Consider the following 23,789-nt stretch of genomic DNA (forward strand, 5'->3'; position numbering starts at 1 on the left):
TTTTTATTCAGGATAGCTTTGGCTATTCTGGATCTTCAGTGTATCCATATAAAATTTAGGTTTTTTTGAACTATAGTTTTGTGAACTATGTGAACTATGCTATCTAGGCTTGGAGAAGCAGTGGCACAAACACTCCTTTGGCTGCCACAGCAGGTGTCTTACTACATCATGTGCCTATCAAATTCCTCGGCCCTGAGCACAGCACAGCATCAGGACTTGTTTAAGAATTGCAGTCCTTGTGGTCTAGATTGCCTTTCAAGTTTATTTAGGACTCCAGGGCACTTTAGCCCACCATGGCAAGGCTTGCCAGAACTCAAGCTCTTACCACGGATGGGTGATTCCCTTCTGTCTAGGACTCATCTAAATGCTCCCTCGTGGAGGCCAGCTGAGTTTTGCTCCATGTTGCTTTTTGCTGTGACAGACAACACTGGGTTCTAATGCAAAGTCCCACAATCACTATGCTCTTCTTCCCTTAAATGCACAGATTCTCCCACCATGGCATGCGATGGTCTCCAGGGTATGGAAGAGAGGTGGCACCAGCCATTCAAGACTGTCTTTTCTACCATCTTCAGTGCCTTTTTCTGTAAGATGAAACTAAAACCAAGTACTGTGATTGCTCGCCTAATTTTTGATTCTTATGAAGGTGCTTTTTTTGTATGAATACAAAATACAAGTTGTTCAGTTTGCTGTTCCTGTGGGGAGGGAAATTAGGGAAGGTTTCTATTTGACCATTTTTCTCAGGCCCCCTCTGTGTGGTTCTTTTTGTAATAAACTATCACAGAACACCTCTTGGGCAGAATATTTACATCCCTACTATCTGACAAATCCATATACACCATATACACCTCAAAAGCACCAAATTCTCATTGCATCATATCATAACACTCAGAATCTATATAGATCATGTAATCTATATTAGGTCTAGATGTTGATACTTCGTTGCAGTTTGTTTTAATCTGAAAAACTATGAAGAAAAAAAAGACAAGTTATTTGTATCCCCATTCCAAGTGCCTATCATGTAATGATGGCACACAGATTAATAGCTATGGACCCTCCCATTTGAAAAGAGGAGGAATGAGAGGCACATAGCAATCTCTGACAATTCCAAATTCAGGTTTGCTAGAATTGCTATTGAGATTGTATATATTCCTTAATTAGGTAGTTTCTAGTTCTGCAACTTGAGAATGCCTCTCTAGTCCAGTGTTCTCCATTTGGACCTAGTTTTATAAAATGTTCTTTCTTTTCTATTGTTCTATTTGGTCATTAAAAAAAAAAAAAAAAAAAAAAAAGTAAAGAAACAGGGTCTCACTCTGTCAACCAGGCCAGAATACAGTGGTGCAATCATAGCTCCCTGCAACCTAGAACTCTTGAGCTGTAGTCCTACTTCATCCTCCCAAATAGCTGGGACTAGAGGTGCACAACACCATGGCTGGCTCTATTTGGACTTTTCTGAAACTAGAATAGTATACATGTCTTTTGAACTACTTCTGTCTTCTCAGTCTAATTCATACAATTTCAAGGTGAGATCGCAATGGCCTTTTTGCATTTGGAACAATCTCAGTTACGTTTAGGCCATGCTGCTGGTACATTTACTGATCACAATACTTTATTTAACAAAATTTGCCAGGAGTAACACACAATATTCTTATCAAGGCAGGTCTTTATACTCAAGCAATTCAGTGCCACTATGCACATGTCAGTTTGCTGTAAGACAAAACCACGGTGATTCCTAGAATCCCTTTTATCCACTTGAAAATATGCCCTAGGAAGTGCCTTCATTTTTTCAGTGGCCTTTCAAAGCGTGTCACAGCAGACAATGTGGATCTTTACCCTGATGACATACTTTGGCAATCTTTATACAGCTTAAGAATCTAGGTATATTACATAGCTTTATTTTCTAATTATCAAGTTCTGATCCCTTTTTATTTCCTCTGCATTCTGCTTGTCAATGCTGGGCCAGGTCTTTTTTTTATCTCAGTTCTTTCTTGTAGTACCTTAAGCGCAACAAAGAAGCACCACTGACATATCCATCATTCTTCCTGGAAATCTCATAACTTGAGGTGTGGGTGTAGTGTAGTCTAATTTACCAACTATTTCTTTCACGGACTGAGCTGTAAATCATGTTTACATGTGTCTTTTCCAAACTCAGTTTAGTAGGAAATGTCCCTATATCTTCTAGTATGTTTATGACTTTATTTTTTGCTTTTAAATATTTGATCAACTTGGCACCTTTTTAGTTGTGTAGTATGAGGAGTCTCCTTCTCTTTCTTCATTCCTCCTCATTCTCTTCCTCATCCTCATCCTCTTCTTCCTGCTCCTCTTCTCCCTCCTTCTCTTACACTTCCTGTTCCTGTTCCTCCTCCTCCTTCTAGGTGGCTGCAGTTGTCAGAACACCATTTCTTGGTTTACATTTTCTCCCTGATTTGAGACGGCTCCAGTACAACTAAAAGTGCATACTCTTGCAAACTATTTTGGGACTTTCTCTTCTGTTTTATTCATCTGTCTTTCTAGGTATGCTCTATGACACATTGCTTTAATGTTGATGATTTATATGTTTAGTATCTGGCAAGGCTAGTATCCATTCTTGGCATTTCTTCATTGGAGTTCCTCCTTTATATTTGTATGCTTATTAGTTTGCATGATTTTATATTAAAAATCTCCCCTAGTTTACAAAAATGGTATTTTATAGATGGATTCATTTGTAGACAATTGAAATCATTATAACATCCAATAACACAATATAGTTTGCATTTGTAAGAGCATCATTTGTTCCCATGAGTGTTTTTTTTAAAAATTTCTCTTTATATATATATTAGGTATTTCCTGTTTAATATAATTCCCAGGTATATTTCACTTTTGTTTTTACCACAGATTATTTTACATAGTTAGACATTCCAAATTGTAATTTACTATATAATGAACGCTAGTTATTTCTGTTTATAAATTTGATTGCTTGAAATATTACTGATTTATCTTACTGTTTGGGTTTGATTTTAGTTTCTTCCAGCATGTTTTATAGATGTGTCACCTTATTGTCTGTCTTATTATCTTAAGAAAATATTTATTTTTTATTTTCTTAAATTTTCATTTTCAAAATATCTATTCAGTCAAATAGTTTTTATTACATAAAAAAATTCTATAATATTTTTCTAGAAATATTGGTTTGATAAATTATATAAACCAATTTAACAATGTTGAAACAGTCTTGCATTCCTAGAATAAATCCAACTCAGTCATATTGCATTTATTTCTTTAAACAAGTTGTTAAAATATGTTTACTTATGAATGTTCGATCAATATGCATAAATAATATTGTGATTTTATGTTATTTTCTGTAAAATTATTGTCACCTATTGGTATTAATATATACTCAATATATAATATAAATTTGAAAACTGTAGTTTTTATGCACTTTGGAGATATTTGCATAGCATTGCAATTATCTGCTTTTTAGCAATTTGCTGAAGTTACCCCTAAAAACTCAGAGGCCTCCTAAGGCTTTGATTCAATTTGTCTCATTCAGTTTTGTTGTTATTTCATTGTTTGGGAACAATATTCTCATGGAATATCACTATACACAGATTTTATCTTCTTCTGGGGTCAGAGTGAATATTTTTCTGAAAATTTCTTAAACAGGTTTTCACAATTATTTGCATATTTTAAAGCAAGTCTCTTTTATTTAATTCTTATAATTTGCCATTTACATGATAATTTATTATTTCATATTTCATATGTATGTCCATATTTTTTCTCTTTTTTCTTTGATTAGGTTAGGTAGAGATTTTGCTGGTTGGTTAATTTTTTCAAAGAACTATCTTTGGTATTTGTGTGTGAATTAAAATATTCTGCATTTCAACTCATTGGTTTGTGTTTAGAATATTTGTATGTCTGCAATTTCTGCTTTGCTAATGTTGCTGTTGCATTATCCTGCACAAGGATATGCAAAACTTTTATCCTCAATGTAAACTGTATACTTCGCTCTCAGCAAGTGTTCTTTTATCAGATGCAGTAATTTTTGATATTAAGGTCACAATCCTGCTTTCTTTTTGTTTTCACTTACAAGGTGCACATTTTCCCATCATATTATTTTCTAGTTTTATGAATCACTTTTTACATAAATCCCTTTTATAAAGCATAGATCCAAAGTAAAGATATTTTAAAAAGATGAGTTAGCTCTGTTAACATTTATTCATATCACATTACTGTTATAAGGTTCTGTCATTTTGTTATATTTTTTGTTAACCTGTTTTTAGTTACTCACTATACAATTTGTTTTGTTTGTTCCTGTGGGTAGTTCTGATATTAACAAAACATTTGCATTTTTATTCTACTAACTTTTATAATTAAAATTTTACATATCACAACTTTTAAAATACATTTTCTATTAGTCTCTTTTGTTTATAAATTAAAAATTAGCAAAACTTTATCCGTCTTGTCTATTTTCTATATTTTCATTTGATCATATTACTATTCTTACTATCCCTTTTTATAGCTTCTTATTAATTTGTGTAGTCTGCATGATTCTTTTTTGGCCTTGCCTTCCACATCACTCTGAATCATAATATTTAATACAGAATTGTGCTCATCAGTGTTACTGAAATTACTGAACTTTTGCATCATTATGTGTAACACAGTTGCTCCAGCAAGAAGCATAATTTTGCCTTTCACTGTGAGCCCCTCACCTTCAAAAGAGATACCTTTGCTGATACTTTCTGGTATCTGATGCCCTTCACTGCCTCTCTGCATTTATTTGATTTAGTGTCTTCTCTCATTCAAAATGGAGTTTGCGTGTGTGATTCCACGAGACATGCAGCATGATTCTTACCGGAAGTCCTACATAATTTTTGAAAGTAGACATCAGAAGTACTTTTATCCAATTTTAATTGTGAAGGAAAAATAATGAAGGATATATATATATATATATATGTATGTCAGAATATATCTGTTAATATTAAACTATCTACAAGAACAAAGAAAACACATTGTGTGTGTGTGTATATGTATGTGTGTGTGTGTGTATATGTGTGTGTGTATATATATGTGTGTGTATGTGTGTGTATATGTGTGTGTGTGTGTGTGTGTGTGTGTGTGTATACCTGGCTGGCAAAGTTATGCAGCTATCACACTAGAGGGCTAGAATTAAAAAGCAATGCCTTTTTTCCATAATCAGAGAGGCTGTCCAGAAAGATGCTCTGATGAGATAAGATTATCTCTCAGCTATCCCTATATAAACTTATGTTCTAATAATATTAATCATATTACCTCCCAAAGTGGGTTTATTTGCCCATACAACAAAAAGCCAAACACCAAAGCACTGAGTGTTTCTAGAGAGAAAGTTTTATTGCAAGTCAATTGGCAAGGAGACATGTGGCAATGCTCAAATCGGTCTCCTTGAGCTGGTAGATGGGGCTGGTTTTACAGGCAGAGGGGATAAGAGGCATGATCTGATTGGATCTTGCAATGAAATGATGCCAGGAAGTGTGATACCAGGGCTCGATCTGATTGGATTATGGATCCATGGATCATGCCACGAGGTGCTCATGTTTTAGTTCAGACCACATTCCTTGGTCCAAGCACTTAGGTTTTGCCAGTAGTTGCACACTTGATTCATCCGGGCATGCTCTTGTTATGTAATTGCAACTTGGGTTCCATGGCAACTGGAAAACAATTTTTTTTTTTTTTTTTTTGAGGCGGAGTCTCGCTCTGTCGCCCAGGCTGGAGTGCAGTGGCGCGATCTCGGCTCACTGCAAGCTCCGCCTCCCGGGTTTACGCCATTCTCCTGCCTCAGCCTCCCGAGTAGCTGGGACTACAGGCGCCGCCACCACGCCCGGCTAATTTTTTGTATTTTTAGTAGAGACGGGGTTTCACTGTGTTAGCCAGGATGGTCTCGATCTCCTGACCTCGTGATCCGCCCATCTCGGCCTCCCAAAGTGCTGGGATTACAGGCTTGAGCCACCGCGCCCGGCCTTGGAAAACAATTTTTTATTACACAACGTTAAGCTAGATTGAGCTGGTCCTGTCATTATAATAAAAAATAAGTATTTGTAAGGTCAAACCATTGCCAAAAAATGTGATCCTTAGACATGTTTTCTTTTTAACTTTCCAATACTAATTAAGGTTTTAGTTTTTTAGTTTATTGTCTAAAACATGGGTAAATCTCTAGTTTATCTCTTCTTTGGTTCGGAGAAATCTAAAGCTCTGTTTAGTCAGTCACATGTATTTGATTGATGACATTCTAAAAGACATATTAATAATATTGTGTTGGCTGGGCGTGGTGGCTCACGCCTGTAATCCCAGCACTTTGGGAGGTCGAGGCGGGGGATCACCTGAGGTTGGGAGTTCGAGACCAGTGTGACCAGCATGGAGAAACCCTGTCTCTACTAAAAATACAAAATTAGCCAGGTGTGGTGGCACATGCCTGTAATCCCAGCTACTCGGGGAGCTGAGTTGGGAGAATTGCTTGAACTGGGGAGGCAGAGGTTGTAGTGAGCTAAGATCACACCATTGCACTCTAGCCTGGGCAACAAGAGTGAAACTGTCTTTTAAAAAAAAAAAAAAAAAAATTGTGTTAACAGTATGCCACAGTGTCAATGGAATATTCAATTATTCTCTCCAATTTGAGCAACTATGATTGTGCTTCCAGTGATTTGCTGAAAGAAATTGGACAAAAAAGGAAACAGTCGTGCTAAAAATTGAGTTTCAGTTTTGTGTTTAGAACAGTGGTATTAATACTTTAATTAGTGGTAGGTAGTCTGATAACCTTACGATTGGGTTAGGAAAACAGATATCTAATGAAGACTCAAAAAAATGTAGAACCCAAGCAGGATACATAAAGAAAAATAAGATTTTGTGCTTTGAAAATCTCATTTTGCAACTTCACAGCTGATAAATGATAATCTGTTTAGAGGAAAAACTCTAAAAACAAACAGGCCAAGAATGGGCAAATTCTATGCTTACATGCCATATGTCTTCTCCATGTGTTTCTGTGTTTCAACGTAACGAACAGAAAAATAATAAAAACTATAAACCCTTTTGACTTTATCAAAAAGTTTTTCCCTGGGAATGAAATCACAAATATGACAGATTATTTGAAGACCGTGGGATAGAACCATTAACATTCTACTTTGAATCACTGAACAGACTACATTAAGGGACCTGAGAATATATAGAACAATCCTAGAATAAAATAAACAAGGGATTGGATTTGAGTAGCATTACACAAAAATAAAATAAATAATGCTTTTCTCTCTGCAGGTTGAATAATGATTTGGGGAGTCATAATTTCACACAAATTATTTAATTTTTGTCTAAAATTCATATACTGTCCATTATCCTAAGTTGCAGATCACTGATTTAAAATTAGAATGTGACATTTTAAATAACATCTCAAAGATGTTATAGTAAGTAAACTAATATGTCTTTATTAGTCCTTGAGAATCAATTTCAAAAGCCTTTAGATTCTGATGAAAATTATGCAAATTCAAGCATACTGTCATCCTTATAGTTTATGTTAATTTGACATTAATGTTAGCTGCCTATCACACTAACAATAATCTATCTGAACTAGCAGGCTGGAATACCAATTATTGAAATGAGTGGAGCTCATCCTTGAAGTTTCTTCTCTCTGTTGCAAGTAGACATATGTCAGCACACAGGGAATAGCACAGATATATCAAAGTCTTTCAAGTAACCAGGCATCTTTCAGTAATGGAGAAGGCTGTGGTTGACATACTAAATCTTAAAAAGAAAGAGAAGTCACTTTGTATTGAGAACAAAAAGAGCCGAAAGAGAGAAAAATTGATGTGAAGATATTCTTACATATTTAGAGTCATTATTAGAGAATGTTGGCCAAGTAGAACCTCTGGTTTTGAAATCTTTATTTTACAATGAATTACTATGTATCTTATTCAATTTGCTTGTCAAGAATTCAAGATATTAATTGCTTTTTTCAAATGAGGGCTTTCTTTTTCTCCCTTTTGATTCTGGCTGCTGAGTGTGAATTACCTCAATTTGACTTACAATGAAAGTAAAAGTTTTAAAAAAAGCAAACAACTTTTGCATTCAAGGCACATTGTTATTTGTCTTCAAAGAGAGAGTATGCTGGAATCTATGAATTTTTGTGCATGTATTTTCTTATAGTGATGTTACTTTTTTATGTTAGACTTAAGTTGAATAACAGGAAAGTCCCTGAATAATTCCCTCGAGTTTTCTGCCTTCTTGTACTGTGGGAAATATCAATACAAACGATTCCAAGAATATATGCCAAATACCAGATCTTTTTGTAATTATTTTAACACCCATAATATGATAGTTAAAAGGTTAGTTAAACAAGATATCCATTTGAGAGTTACACATTATGTTGCATCATTAGCTAAGTTTTTATGTGTATGTTTATTTTCTTTTCTTTGTTTTTCCAAATAGTCTATAAGGTTCTTAATATTTAGGAAAAGGTCTAATTCTTTTTGTTCTCTTCACAGTGCTTGAGATAATAAAAACTCAAGTATTTTCTATACTAATTGTGATACAATTATATAAGTTAACAAGAAACAATTATTATAACTCACCTGACTCATTCCCCCAGAAATTATAGTAACACATTGACAAATGTTATCATAAATGTATATGGTGAGTGAATATTTAGGACAGACATAAAAATATTAAAATGACAGATTAGGGAAGACAGTTCAAGCATGTGGACTAAAAAATTAATCTTGTTATAATTGAAGATTAACAAGAAGCTACCCATTAGGAAAATATGTACCAAGATAGTAAAAAGACTCCAAGGATAAGGAATATTCTTGACACCACAGTCATTTTTTTTCCAGGGATTGAATTGTATGAAGGTTCACAGTGATTGCACAAGAATGAGTATTAATTTAAAATCTATTTTTAATATATTTGGAAATAGAGAATTAAGAGAGTCATAAAAGCAAACATCCATATACCTTTCATCTAGCAAAACAACTATTTAAATTTGCCACGTTGCTTAAAATACACGTTGCTGAAGCATTTTAACATAATTGCAGACATAATGATAATTCATCTCTAAGTATTTTAGTATGCATCGGTAAAACTAAGGACATTTTCCTATATAGCAACAATGCTATTTGCATAGCTAGTAAGACAAGTAATAATTCTTTAAATTATCTAATACTCTACCCATACCCAAATTTCAGAATGAAGAGCTTAGGGTCATTGCATTTCAGTGTGTAATATGAAAAGCTGTGTCCAACCATTTTTCTCCACTATAAAGAAAGCAAGCCATCCAGGTACATTGGCTCATGCCTGCAATCCCAGCATTTTGGGAGGCTGAAGTGGGCAGATCAGTTGAGGCCAAGAGTTCAAGACCAGCATGGCCAACATAGCAATGGGTAAGTCTCTATGAAAAATAAGAAATTTAACTAGGCATGGTGGGGCACACCTGTGATCTCAGCTAACTGGGAGGGTGAGGTATAAGAATCGCTTGAATCTGGGAGGCACAGGTTGCAGTGAGCTGAGATCCCACTGTTGTGCTCCAACCTGAGTGACAGACTGAGATTCCATCTCAAAAGAGAGAAAGAAAGTAAGAAAGAAGAAAGAAGGAAGGAAGGAAGGAAAGAAAGAAAGAAAGAAAGAAAGAAAGAAAGAAAGAAAGAAAGAAAGGAAGGGAGGGAAAGAGAGAAAGAGAAATAAAGGAAGCCAATGTTTTGATGGATGGCTCTGAAATGCTCCCTCAAAACACAGATTTGCTAAGTAGAGATGAAAGGACTTAGGTTGAAATCTATGATGACAAAAATGTACCTGACACCTTCAGTGATGTCGGAAAATAAGCTGTGGCCTCTACTGCCCAGCTCTGGAGTTTGCAACATGGCCAGTTGATCTCTGCTGGCATTCATTCCCTCTATAAATTTGTACAGTGGCAGAAACCTTCATTCATTTGCCAGGTGATAAGTCCAAACACACATTTGCATAGGATAGTGACATATGAGAGACTTAGGACAACTTGCACTTACTGGGCTTCTGCCTGTAAGTTCCTCTAATGTATCATCTTGAAACACACATTTTATGTCTTTTGACATTCATGTATGACTGTTGGATAGGTCTATGAAGATGTGCCCCGAAGTCTGAGAAACCTGAGAGGTTGGAGAAAAAAGCTGAAAATTTGGTTTTTGGAAACATTTAATAGAAACAAACAGAAGTCATATCTGTGTCTCTTGCAGAGGTGGGACAAGATGGTAGATCCCTGTGCCCATATCCCCCAGACTCAGGGCTTATATGCCATGTAAAATGGAGTGATTCAGAAGGGATTTGTAGAACAATTGAAATAGGATAACATCAAAGTTATTTGATCTAAGAGAAGGATTTTTGGCAAGTACCTGCTCTTAGACAAGGAGCAATAGATAAATTGGAAATTTTAGAGGAACAAGGGTTAATCAGAAGCCAATAGGGCAGACTAGCATCCAAGATGGGATTTCTTTGGCCTCTACAATGACTATTGCTCAAATATTTAATATCAGTAGGAGTGGAGATAGGGAGAGGAAGTGTAGAGATGAACACACACCAGCTGTCGTTGGAGGTATTTCCAGGAATATATGCCAGTAACTGTAGGATTGAAAAAGTTATTGCTATTTCTGCAGAGTGTCTCAGGAATAAACTAAAGAAGCATGGATTTTTCAATCATACAATGATTTCAAATGAGAAGACAAGAAAATCAGACTTTCCAAGTACTCAGATCATATCCAGACATACTAGCCACATTCAAAATGGTTTTGAAGTATAATAAAAAATATTACAGGAGAGATGCATAAGAATTAATATGCAATCGATCTTTATGGTTCCCTTGGAAAACAAAGAACGTTTGATGGAAAGAAGGTTCTGGACACTATTTTTGGCTTCCTGAATAAATGTAAGTTTCTTAAAGATATGCTCAGAGACAGCCTAATGAACTCATCTTCCTTTGTCCTTTCTCTAAGTAACGCATCTTCCAACTTTCTGAAAAAGGTGTATGGGGAAGGAAAAAGATATAAACTTCAATGTTATCCATGCCATTATTGAAATTACATCATTTCTGTAGAAGGAAGAAGAAAATGTTGGCTGCTCTTCCAAGATATTTTGGCTGTATCATTTGGGTTTTTCTGAGATTACATTTGCCTCTGCCTAGTTGCAGTACAATGGGATAGGTTTATGGGGAGCATTACAGTACGTACAAGTTGTTCATATATAATTAGTTCCAAAATCACAATGTAACAATTTTCTGTATTGCTCCAATTCTTGCCATCTGGTTATTTATTACTCACTACCCAGCTCTAACATCACTACTTCCATTTTCTTGGGTTTGGTTACCAGCCTGGTAGCCCAGTGGCTATCTTTTTACCCCGACCTTTGGGTGTACACCCTGGACCACACATATAGCTCTTCTTTGTTCACTGCTTTTCATGTAGGTAGAATGATCACAGGATTGATTTCAGCTTTGTAAGATCTGCTTGAGTAATTTTTAACATATTTATTCAATCGACCAGAGATTGAGGTTTGGATGCTACTCCTCTGAATTCAAGAGCTACAATGCCCCCAGATATATATATCATATTTTCATATTTTTTGTCCATACTTTTGTCATCTCCATTATCTGTGAGTTTTATAACATTGTGTACAAATTAGATAAATAGAGAATGTTTCCACTGTTCAGCCTTGATGTGTAATCTGATTAGTCAGTATGAATAGTGTATTTTATTAATATGATACAATATGGATTTATATTTATACCTTATTTAGTTCCAAGAATAAATAAAAATAGTTTACAAATAACCTGAAAAATAAGACAAGATAAAACAAATTAAAAATAAGAGAGAAAAATTTAATGAGCTTAATATCTATGATACGGGCACTTGCATGCTATTATTTGATAAGCAGTATATATAAATAAGAAAAAAAGGTCAACTAATTAAATTTAATAAAAATTGGAAGTGTTTGTGAGTAAGAGAGATTTACCACATGAAAATATGTTACAATGTATCTCCACATTTAACAAATAGCATATTTCAGTCAGGTGGTTATCAACTATACTTATTTATCATGTGGTCAGGACATATTTTTTTTACTGCAAGTGCCCAGTTGATCCCTTCAGGACTGTGGTAAGCAGAATTCTAACATGGACCCATGATCTCTATCCCTTGGTATTGTGCTCATGAATATATTACATTACATGGCAAAGGGAATTTGCAGTTGTAATTAATGCTACTAATCAGTTGACTTGCTATTTGGAGATTATCTGGGTGGATCTAACCTAATGACATGAACCCTAGGAAATCAGATATTTTTTCTGATTTAGTGCATGTCCAGAAGTCAGAGAGGTTCTATGTGATTTGATGAAACATTGGTGGCTTGAAATGGAGAGGGTCAAGTGGCAAAGAATGTGAACAGGCTCTAGGAGCTGAGAACAGTTCCACAGAAACAGAGACCTTTATCTTATAGCCACAAGAAATTGGACACATCCAACACTGAAAGTGCTTGGAAGTGGAGTCTTCTTAAGAGCCCAGCCCATTTGACCTTGATTTTGGTCTTGTGAGACCCTCCACAGAGAATCTAGTTAAGGCTGCCTGTACTTCTGACCTATGGAACTGAGAGATAAGAAGTGGGTTGTTTTAAGCCACTAAGTTCATGGTGATTTGTTATACAGCAAAAGAAAACTAATGCACATTGCAACACACCCATCTGTCCAGCTCTTGGGATTGTTAGAGGCTAATGGCTTCAAGCAGAGCCCTCTATAGAAATTACCTTTGCCTAGTGTGACCTGGCTTGACTATGGTAATGCCCTTTTCTGCAGGGTTACCCACATGCAGCATTTGATTGATGGAAGGTACAAAAGTGCAGCCCCTTGTCTCATGTAAGACTACTCTGAAGGGCCATCTTAGATTCAATGAGATTCAATGCTCCCTGTGAACTGGACTGAGATGTCTATTTCAGTGCATCACAAATCAACTTCTATTTCTCTCCAACCTTCCCCTCTCACTCCTTTGTGGTTGTTTGCAAGGGCAATCTCCATAAACTATTTATACCCCAAAACTCCTTGTCAGGATCTGTTTCCAAAGCATATAGCCTAAGACATCTTATATTCAGTAGAACGAGAGAGACAAAAATTGTAACATTATTTTAATTTAATAATAAATTATTATTATTAAATAATAATAATATTTAAGTGTCAAGTCTATGATAGAGACACACACACACACTTTTTATAAACTCTGAGAACAAATGAATGGTGTTTCAAAGTGTTGTGATTGTTTCAGAGAAAGCTAAATAACATCTGTATCATGTTTAGTCTTCCTCTTTTGGGGAATAGAATTCCTATATTCCTGTATGTTAGCATAACACATGGTCATCTAGCTATTGTCTACATTTCTCTGCCTTCCATGTAACTGGATTTAGCCATGTGTCTATCTTGTCAACAAAGCAATATAAACATAATTGATATAGGTTATCAACATGTTACAGGCTTGAAGGAAAATTGCTCATTCTCCATTTCCTCTCCTTATCCCTTACATTCCCAAGAAATGCTAATAATTGCCACAAATTCAGAAATTATATATAAAAGACAGCAGCACCACTCTGCCACTTGAAGCACTCAATAGAACCTGTTATTTGAGAGAATAATACATTTTTCATCATATAAAGCCATTGTATTTTGGGAGTCTCTATTGAGAGAAACTTTACCTGTACTTCTTCTTACAGTGCTAAAGGTAGGACTCTTTGAAGAAAAAGTTTTTGCCTCCTATGCTTTAATATGTCTTAATCAATGAAATTATGCCAAGTATGTAATTTAAATAGATATTATTCCTATTCTGAACAAATGGCCTGAAATACAACAAATTTGCTAAGTCAGTATTTCTACTTGTCCATAAAGGTTTAAGTAGCTCTCTGTAAATCAAACATGTACAAGAATCAAGGACTCTACTAGACAAAATATGTACTAACATGGACATTTAGGCATATCTACAGCTTCCATCGTGTTTTGGAGTGTATATTGGACTGCTGCTGTCCATGTTCACTGGTTATATTAAGACTGTGGGAGTAATGATTGTGGAGGGAAGGTCTACCTTAAAATATTTGTGTAGAAAGAAGAGACTTCATTGGAAGATGGAGCTCTAATGATGTGGAGAACAGATAAAACATTTGCAGGTTTGACCTAACACCAAGAAAGAGTGTAAGAAGCTTCAGAAGGTGATAGAGCAAAGGTAGTTTTATGCAATAGTGGAACATTTTGTAAACCGCATAGCTGCTACATTTTACCCATACGTTTTTCATAATAAAATATTTTGTGGTGTATTTGACACTGTTGTTGCTTTTGCTTTTGCTTTTGAGTCGTGTGTGTGTCTGTGTGTGTCTGTGTGTGTGTGTGTGTGTTTATGAATATATTTAGGGTGGATCAGGAAACGTGTGACAATCTTCTTTTATTCCACAAGTAGAAATTACAGTTCAAAATTCTTCCCAAAAAGGAACAAAGCCAGCATATTTTCAAAGAAAAGTAAAGTAGAGTGAATCACTGGAAATCTTAAGCAAATAAGAATAGGTTAAGTATAAAACCAGCCTAGGAAGATGCAGTGATTCTTGGGTTTAGGTGGTAGGAGTTTAATTGCTTCATATCTACATGGTATTAAATGTGACTTTGCTGCAAGTTGTTTTGATCACCGCCTGTTCCAAGTGTTTCACTGGAAATTCATTAGTAACTAAATGATTGGATTTTTCCTCAATATAAATATGATTCTCTCATTCATTTTGAAGTTGCCAGAAGAAATATTCGACTCAAATTATGAGAAAATCGTTTCAGCCCTAGAAGAGAAAGCAAAAAGGGAAACCAAGTCAGCCCAAGTGGAAAAGGCAGGAAGGGAAAGCAAATATAATATTGATAACTGTATTAATCCTCAATAATAAATCTGGGTATGTTCCTAAATGATCATCCCATTCACGTAATATTGATGATTTTCCACCTTTCGCTTGTGGAGAAAGAATGACACCCTAAGTACAATATCAGTAGGGAACAGTATTGTATTCTATTCTTGCTTCTATTACTAAGAAGACTTTCTCCCATTTATTGAGAACCTGCTATATGCCAGACTTTGTTTTGGCTCCTCTTTCATGTGTCATAAACAGCACAGCATCATGATGTACTTATCACTGAAATCATTTTATGGCTCATAAAGACAGGTATAAATAGGTTGAACCAGTTGAGAAAATTCACACAACTAAAAAAATGACAAGGATGACATTTAAATCGAGATCTTCTCAACTCCAGCACTATTTTGCCCTATTTTATTTCAGATGAAACTGCCCTTTCCTTTAATTTGTTACCACAAAATACTGCCACATAAATACCTTCTGTTTGGATAATTAGTTAATTATGACCAGCATTACATGACACGCCAAAACTGGATGGGAGAAAGTCTTGCACACTGCATTCCGGGAAAATTCCAGTTATGCTCTTTAAATACGAGCTTTGCATTACATAGCAACTGTTTCTCAAAAGGTTTAAAGCAGTGATTTTGGAGCATATTTATTTCAACTAGAATGGTCACTCAAATATTAGCAACACACATATGATGAGGGTCTGTCTACATCCCCCACAGACAATGTCACTTAGTTATGAAAGAATCAATGTTTATGGGAGCTGTTAATGAAAAGTCAGTTTCATAAAAAATAAAATAGGGTAAAATAGTGAGACAGTTATATTTGGTTATAAATATTCTCACTCAGCTCTAATAAACTTTTTAAAAGTGATAAAAAGTTTTAATTTTTTAAAAGAAAGCTGGAGATTTACAGTTCTACTGTTAGCAGAATGATACCTGGTTGATAAACAAACTGAGGCTTTCAGTATCTAAAATTTCACATCTCACATTATATTCTCCCTTGCCTTTACATCAAGTTCAAGCAACTTTTATTTTTAAACTATCCCCCACTTTCTCCTCCCACAGCTCTTCTCACATTTCAGCCCACTCCTTATCTCACTCTCTCTGCTTTATGGAAGTGTATTTTTATTGTGCTTTTCCACTGTCAAAAGTGAGCATTCTCACTTCATTAACTCATTTTCACTGATAATTCATTTACATGTTTGCCTCGATAAAGACATTCTCTCATAAACCTCTCCTCAAACGTCTGAATCATTGTGACATTTTGGACTACTCCAAAAAATTAAGAAACTGTATATTTTGTGGTGACCCTAAATTGCACCCAATATTAAACTCAATTTGTAATTGAATATGATAATATTTTCTTAACAACAATGCTTAGTGAGTTAATAATTGTAAAGTGTATGATCTATATTTCTTAGAATCTTTGTAATTTGCTTATGTAAAATGGAGGTTAAATCATTAACCTTGGTGTTTACCTCAAGTTTGTAAATGGACTTGCTTAGGTTGTGAAGACAATCAAATGAGATAATGTAGATGAAAGTTATTTGTGAAGTGTATAATTCTCTGTGTACGGTATTAATAATAACTTCAAATACTTAATCAGGTTTTCTAAACGAAAAATTCTTCACAAAATAGCAAAAAATTCAAAGACGAAGTCTAATTTCAGTGCTAGAATAGCTGTGAATTTTCTTGTTCTCAGAAGCCTGCTTGACTTTTCACTCATAAAACCCTTTTATTCAGTTTCCTGATATGCTGTTGTTAATTTATAGCTGCTCAAAAGATTACTCCTCCAGTATACTAGCTAGATCTTCCTTCCCCATTCACCTAGCCAGATAAATAGATTGATAGATGGATAGATAGGTAGACAGACAGATATAATTCATACCTAACTATAAGGTTATACATTGGCATCATATACATTCCACTAATTAAACCCAATTGTGCTTTATACAGTGATTTTTTTTATATTGGCGTTTTTGTTAAATAGAATTTTGTTAGCTGAGCTTTAAGTCAGATACTTAAGAAGGTGTCTTGCCTAGAACCATCAACTTATACCAGCTTGATATTTTTTCACTCAGATGGAGCTTTCTCATGAGTGCCAATCCAATAAGGAGACCAATGTAATTTTCTTAAATGTGTATATATATGTGTGTGTGTGTGTATATATATATATAATGTGTATACTCTATATATACAGTGAAACACACACACACATATATATATAGTGAAAAAGTGAAAAATGAATAAGGTGTAGTTTATGAGATATCTTTTATAAGGAGGGAATTGTGGGAAAGTTCATGCATAGATAAGACTGAATGAAAATTTACCTTAAATAGACTTGGCAAATACTTTCAACTTTCTTATCAGACTATAACTTAAGTCTTTTTACTTATTTTCTTAAAATTGACATTTAAGTTAAGTGGTGATATACTAATTTAGACTTCATAGAAATATTTGTTTTTAAAATTATGTATTGCCATGTTTTGGAAACATATTGTAACCAGCACATGTCTGGCTGTGTGTCACCCAGAGGTTGAAAACACAAGAACAGAGGTATGGTGAAAGGAAAGCTCTTCTATTAATCAAATGCTAGCAGATGGGCAATGGCCAGGCTCATGCCTTTAGGAGACCATTCCAACGTTTTGGGCTGAGTGAAGGGGTTTAAGAAAGAAAAGGTGTGGAAACTATGGGGAGTGGTGCAAGAGGGTGAAGGTCTGCGAGTCTGTTCCGATAGTTATCTTCAGTAATCGCCCAGAGGAGGTCTGATTTGTATTATCCTGACTTTGGCCTAGCAGTGGCGGGCTATTGCTTGTACTTTTCCCTAAGTAGGAAAATTCTGCAGCTGGGTCTCTTTGCTTCGGTTGTTGGAAATTGACCCCTGGGATTTCTAAGCAAGCACATAATTAGATAAGTAAACACCATTCACCCAAATTCCTGGCAGGAAAGAGAGAAACAAATAGTTTCAAAGTGTGTTTCAAGGCTGATATTTAGAAAGCAAAAATAATAATAATACTAAAATAAAAGTTTTAAAAGCATTTTGAGGCTAGGTTCCTTGGTTATAATATCATAGTCACTTGCATTAGTCCATTTTCACACTATATAAAGAAATATCTGAGATTGCATAATTTACAAAGGAAAGAGGTTTAATTGGCTCATGATTCTGGAGGCTACGCAAGAAGCATGGCAGGGGAGGCCTCAGGAGACTTACAATTATGGCAGAAGGCGAAGGAAAAGCAGGCACATTATACGTGGCCAGAGCAGGAGGAAAAGAGAGAGAGAAGGGAGGTGCCATACACTTTTAAACAACTGAATCTCATGAGAACTCATTATACGGTGAGTGAATCCCACGGTACTAAACCAGCCATCCCCAACTGTTTCGGCACCAGGGATCAGTTTTGATGAAGACATTTTTTCCATGTGAGAGGGGTGGGGTCGGATGGTTGCAGGATGAAACTGTTCCACCTCAGGTCATCAGGCACTAGATTCTCCTAAGGGGTGCATAACCTAGATCCCTTGCATGCACGGTTCACAAGAGGGTATGCGTTCCTATGAGAATCTAATGCCACCATTGATCTGACAGGAGGCAGAGTTCAGGAGGTAAGGCTCACTTGCCCACAACTCACTTTCCACTATGCACCCCATTCCTAACAGGCAAGAGACTGGTACCCATCTGTGGCACAGGGATTGAGGACCCCTGTACTAAACCATTCAGGAGAACTCTACCCCATGATCCAATCGCCTTCTACCAGGCCCTACCTCCAACACTGGGGATGACAATTCTACATGAGATGTGGGCAAAGACACAGACCCAGACCATATCAGTGCTGTAATTCAATTCACCTAATATTTGCACAATGTTTTAAAAACTGTATTGGAACAGTATTAAAAATGGCTAATTGTCTCCTTTCTTTTATTTTGAGTTGGTTTACTGTGAGATGAGGGCACTGTAATTTGTCTAAGATGTCCTTTCTCAGTGTTCTACCAACTAAATTAAATTGCCTTGTAATACAAATGAGTTGGACTAACCAACATCACAATCATTTGAGAAGTGCATTTGATTTATTCATGCAATAAAGATTTACTTAGCACCTTTTATTTATAAGGGATTGTTTGTGCTAGACAATAACAAAAAGGTAAGGTTTGCAATATTCGTCTTTTTATCCCTCATATATATTGTATTATCCTGTCTAACGTTCAATAAATGCTTAAATGAATGAAGAAATATGTTTAAATAAGTGAAACATTAAGTAAATACAGTATTAATTATTAAAATGCAGCTGAACTTATAACATTTTGAGCACATAGAGTAGAAGAAAGTCATAAACAAATAATTGCAATACAGAGTGGTACACTGTATTAAATGAATGTGCAAGTGGTAGTAAGAGTGCTGAGTAAATAAAGGCAAAAATTTGGAATTAAGGAGGGAATCCTAATATTAAGTTTATTGCAGGTAACAGAGGTAAAAGCATCATGAATAATTTACATGAGAATTTTATTTCTGTCTCATATATATAAAAGTCTGGAGATGGTAGTCTAGTGCTAATATGTAGTTTCTGGCTTACAAGGCTCTCAGAGTCCCAGGCTTATTCCAACTCTTTATTGTAGGAAACAGTGCTTCCCCTCACCCCAGGTCATTGCTAGAGTACCAACCATCTCATTTTTGTTGTAATCATCATATTGAAGTTTCAGCCATCAAGAAGGCTGAAGCCTCAATGAAAGAGAACAAGAGGCATGCATCAATCATCCTGTAAGAAAGACTTCACAAAGCTTCCCTGAAGTGCATATGATTTATTCATGCAATAAAGATTTACTTAGTATCTTTTGTTTATAAGGAATTGTGTGTACTAGACAATAATAAAAAGGTAGTCATTTTAATATTCATCTTTTTATACCCCATGTGTATTGTATTAGCATGTCTAACATTTAATAAATGCTTAAATGGATAAAGAAAAATGTGACATGTTAACTTACGTTTTATTTCCTCAAACTTCATCTAAGACCTACACGTGACTTCAAGGATGTTTGGTAGAAAATATAGTATACATAGCAAGGAATCATATGCCTAGCTGAAAACAAAACAAAACAAAACAAAAACAAAAACAAAAAACAAAAAACTATATGTCTGTGGAAGAAGAAAATGATGGGAAGTTTTCTAGAGAATGTAACATCTGACCTGAATTTTGAAGCAAGACTATAAGTTGGAACAATCCATTCATGGAGTGGTATGAGAAGACAAAAAATGTAAACATAGAAAGTGGCATTTATAGAGGTAAGGAGATCAGAGGAAGCAGGCTATGGTACATTATGTTAACTTCTGTAATATTAAACTTGGACTTTTATCTTGGTGAAAATTTAGAAGCATTATTGAATTTTGCAACTGCATTACATTATCTGGTGTTGACAGACAAATAATAGACTCAGAGTGTTAGGCTAGCATGAGGAGAGACTGGAGGCAAGATGGTTGTTTTCAAAATATTGCCCATGATATAGAGCAGAGGAAAATCTGGAAACAATGAAGATAGATCTTTCAAGTAGAGTAAAAAAGATTTGATAACAAATTGGATGTGAGACTGAAGGGGAGAAAAGTGTCAAACATTTATCACGAGTTTCTATTTTGGTTCCCCAGGTAGAATTACTGAGATTAGAAATGCAATGTGACAAGTAGGTTTAATGGAATAAATAGGTCAGTTTTGGACTTAAGTATAAATTGACTATGAAACATATTTTTGAATGAGTGTAAGTTTTAAGAGAAATATAAAAATTTATTATACAGTTTAGGCAAATATGAAGAGTTAAAACAGTCCAATACTGGAAAATATTATATTTGTGATATGATTCCCTTGTATATAACACACGTCACTACCTCAAATGTATCCAAAAAGCCAGATATAAAATTATTCTTCTGCAAGGCAAGTAGATATCCCGTCTTTAATGGAATAAAAGGTATAAGAAAACATTTACAATGAAATATTGTGTGCTCTAAATCATCTTAGATGTTAAAGTGTCTTCTTAGTTACCATTGTTTAATATTTTAAAGAGTGAAGCAGGAAACAATTATAGTTTGTTATTCTATAACTGCAAATGATAAATAAACTCATTTACCTAAAACACAGCAATTAAAAACACTCTAGAAGATTTAGAATGGGTCCCTTAGGGTACTACAACCTCCTTTAAAAATATCGTATATTGAAACATTCTCTGTGAACTATCACTTCTTAATTATGTACTTTTCTCAAGATCAAATATATAAACTGAAGGGAATCTTATAACTGAAGTGGAGGGAAGATGCTGTGAACGATATTACCCTATTAATGAGTCTGTTAATAAGAAATAAAAAGGCCGAAGATAAGCTATCAAAATAAAAAGAAATAAACATTGTTTCAACAAAGATCTAGCAAATCATATGTCAAAATTCTAGAAGATGTCATTTAAACAACCACTTTAAAGTCATTTGATTTAAAAAATTGATTCATTTCTCCAGAACATATTTCTAAATCATCTACCCTATTTGATTTCCAGCTGTTAACATTTCTGTTTTGAGAAGTAGATGATTTATAGACTTTCTTAAGCATGAATAAAATCCCTTAATTTGAAATATTGAAATTTTTGAAAATGAAAAATTTTGCAAGGTAAGTCCTCTTCACTTCTGTTCTTTCTTCTGCTTTCCTTCTGCTGTTTGATTTTATGCTTATGTAAAAACAATGAAAATATATAAAAAATGTATAAAATATGACAATTTAAAAATACATCTCAGACAGTAAAGAGTAATCTCCTATTTAAAAGTTCAAAGTTCAACCTATGTTTAAAGTTATTATGAAAAGGAGTAAAAGAAAGAATTCAGAGTAAAATAAGAAAAAACAACATTTTGGGAAAAATAATTTATTATATCTTGGTTCCAAATGAACCAAAAACCAAGATTCTCCTTGATATATAACTAAAAGATTGATCTTCATTGTATTTAATATTAGCAAATACTTAGTAATGTCCGGGAATACTTCTTTAAGTTCATACAGGAATGCTTTCACACACAGTTTTATTAGTATTATTTAGCTATCTTAAAAAGGCTATAATAAAAGTAGCAAAGTAACAACATTCATAAATTTGGTGTAAGAGATGCCTCACTTTAAATTTCCATTCTGGAACATCGACCTCGCTGCACCCACTGTTAGCCAATGAAAAGCAAGTTATATAAAAGTGAAATTATTTGCCTAGTTTTTCAGCAAACCTGAAAGGTTAAGTATGATAAGTGACATTTTAATAAGCACAGTTCAACTCAGAGCAAAATGGCTCTGGAGATTTAGTTTTATATTTTACAAATTTCATAATCTATATAATTGCTTATTTGATATAAGGATATATAAGAGTTTGCTTCAATATTAAAATCCTTATGTTTTACTCTTCTGAGGACTTAATACTCTTTTGTTTACTTCCCAGTAAAGACAAAAATGAAGATTTTAGTAAGTAGGCAAATTTGTCTGCTTTTTTAAATATATGGGCAAATGTAAATTATAGATACAATAAACGTTATATCTTGGACAGTGTACTCTCAACAATAATAAACAAATCAATATGAGCACTAAATAATCTCTTAATTAAGAAATTGTCCATCTAAAAAGCAGGTTAGTCCAGTTACTTTTTGTGATTTTTGTAAATATTTATGTATGTAAATGTGCTTTAGTTTTATTTAATGATGGCTTTTTAATCAACTTAATAGACATCTTTATAGACTTGAAAACTTACTAATTGTTTTAACAGGAATAACAGCCAAAGAAATTCCCACACATGAAAGGCATATTTTAAGAAATATACTGAACTTTATGTAAAGCTGTTTGCAGGAGGAGGTTCATAGTAAAATTGGAAGAAGGTAGTATAGATTTTCTTGATCATATAAATTGAGACAATATTCTGAAAATGCTACTAACTTGTTTTTTATTTAAGTCCTCAATGTCTATATATTTCATTCATGCTTGTAATCTTAACCACTGTCCCCCCTACCCTTACCACCCCAGTTTCGTTAGTTTAAAATTATGAGCAAGTTATACTTCCCTTTATCCACAATGGGAGGGATGGTGGGAGGGGAATAGAAGTGTATGAGAGAAAACATCTTTCCTCTTTTCCCTTTTATGTTGATTCATGTAGATACTAAACAACAGGCCAGCATATTTTCCAAATCTGCTTGTCTTCACTGTACCAAATCGGTGCTTCGAGCTATTCTCCAACTTGCAATGATATTACAGAATTAGCTTATTTTTTGTTAAGACAAATTTCCAGACAAAAAAGAAAATGCCACAATATTAGTTCTCCCTCAGACAAATTTTTTCCTTCGAGGAGGCAAGAATCAAAATGCTGCAGCCCAGTATGGATTTACCACTGCTAACAGCAGTTTCTCTTTAGTTTCAATATTGAATATGTCCTCCTTCTTGAACATTTTTATTGTCTTTCAGTGTTGTTTTTTTACTCCTATAGTGGTGTCTTCTCTGTATGCTTTGAAAATTTCTTTTAAAATTCTATTGATTTCAGTGACCTTGGTAAGTGCAGGTTCTGAGGAGCTAATTTCAGGGACAGATAGTGCACGTGGCATTGGGAACAAATATACTTAATCAGTTTACATTAGTACTTCCTATGCTTACTAAGGAAAAAAAAGGAGGATATTATGTTAAGTACAATAAGCCAAGCACAGAAAGACAAATATCACATAATTTCACTCATGTGGAATCTAAAAAAACAGAACTCAGAAATAGAGAGTGGAATGGTACTTCCCAGAGGCAGGGGTGGAATGAGGATAGGGAGATTTTGGTTAAAGGATACAAAATTTCAGTAAGATAGAAGCGATGTATGTTCAAGAGATCTATCCTGTAACATGGTGGCTACAGTTAACAGCAATGCACCATATTCTTAAAAAAATCA

Source organism: Papio anubis, chromosome 3, assembly GCF_008728515.1.
Source record: "Papio anubis isolate 15944 chromosome 3, Panubis1.0, whole genome shotgun sequence".
NCBI classification, from domain to species: domain Eukaryota; kingdom Metazoa; phylum Chordata; class Mammalia; order Primates; family Cercopithecidae; genus Papio; species Papio anubis.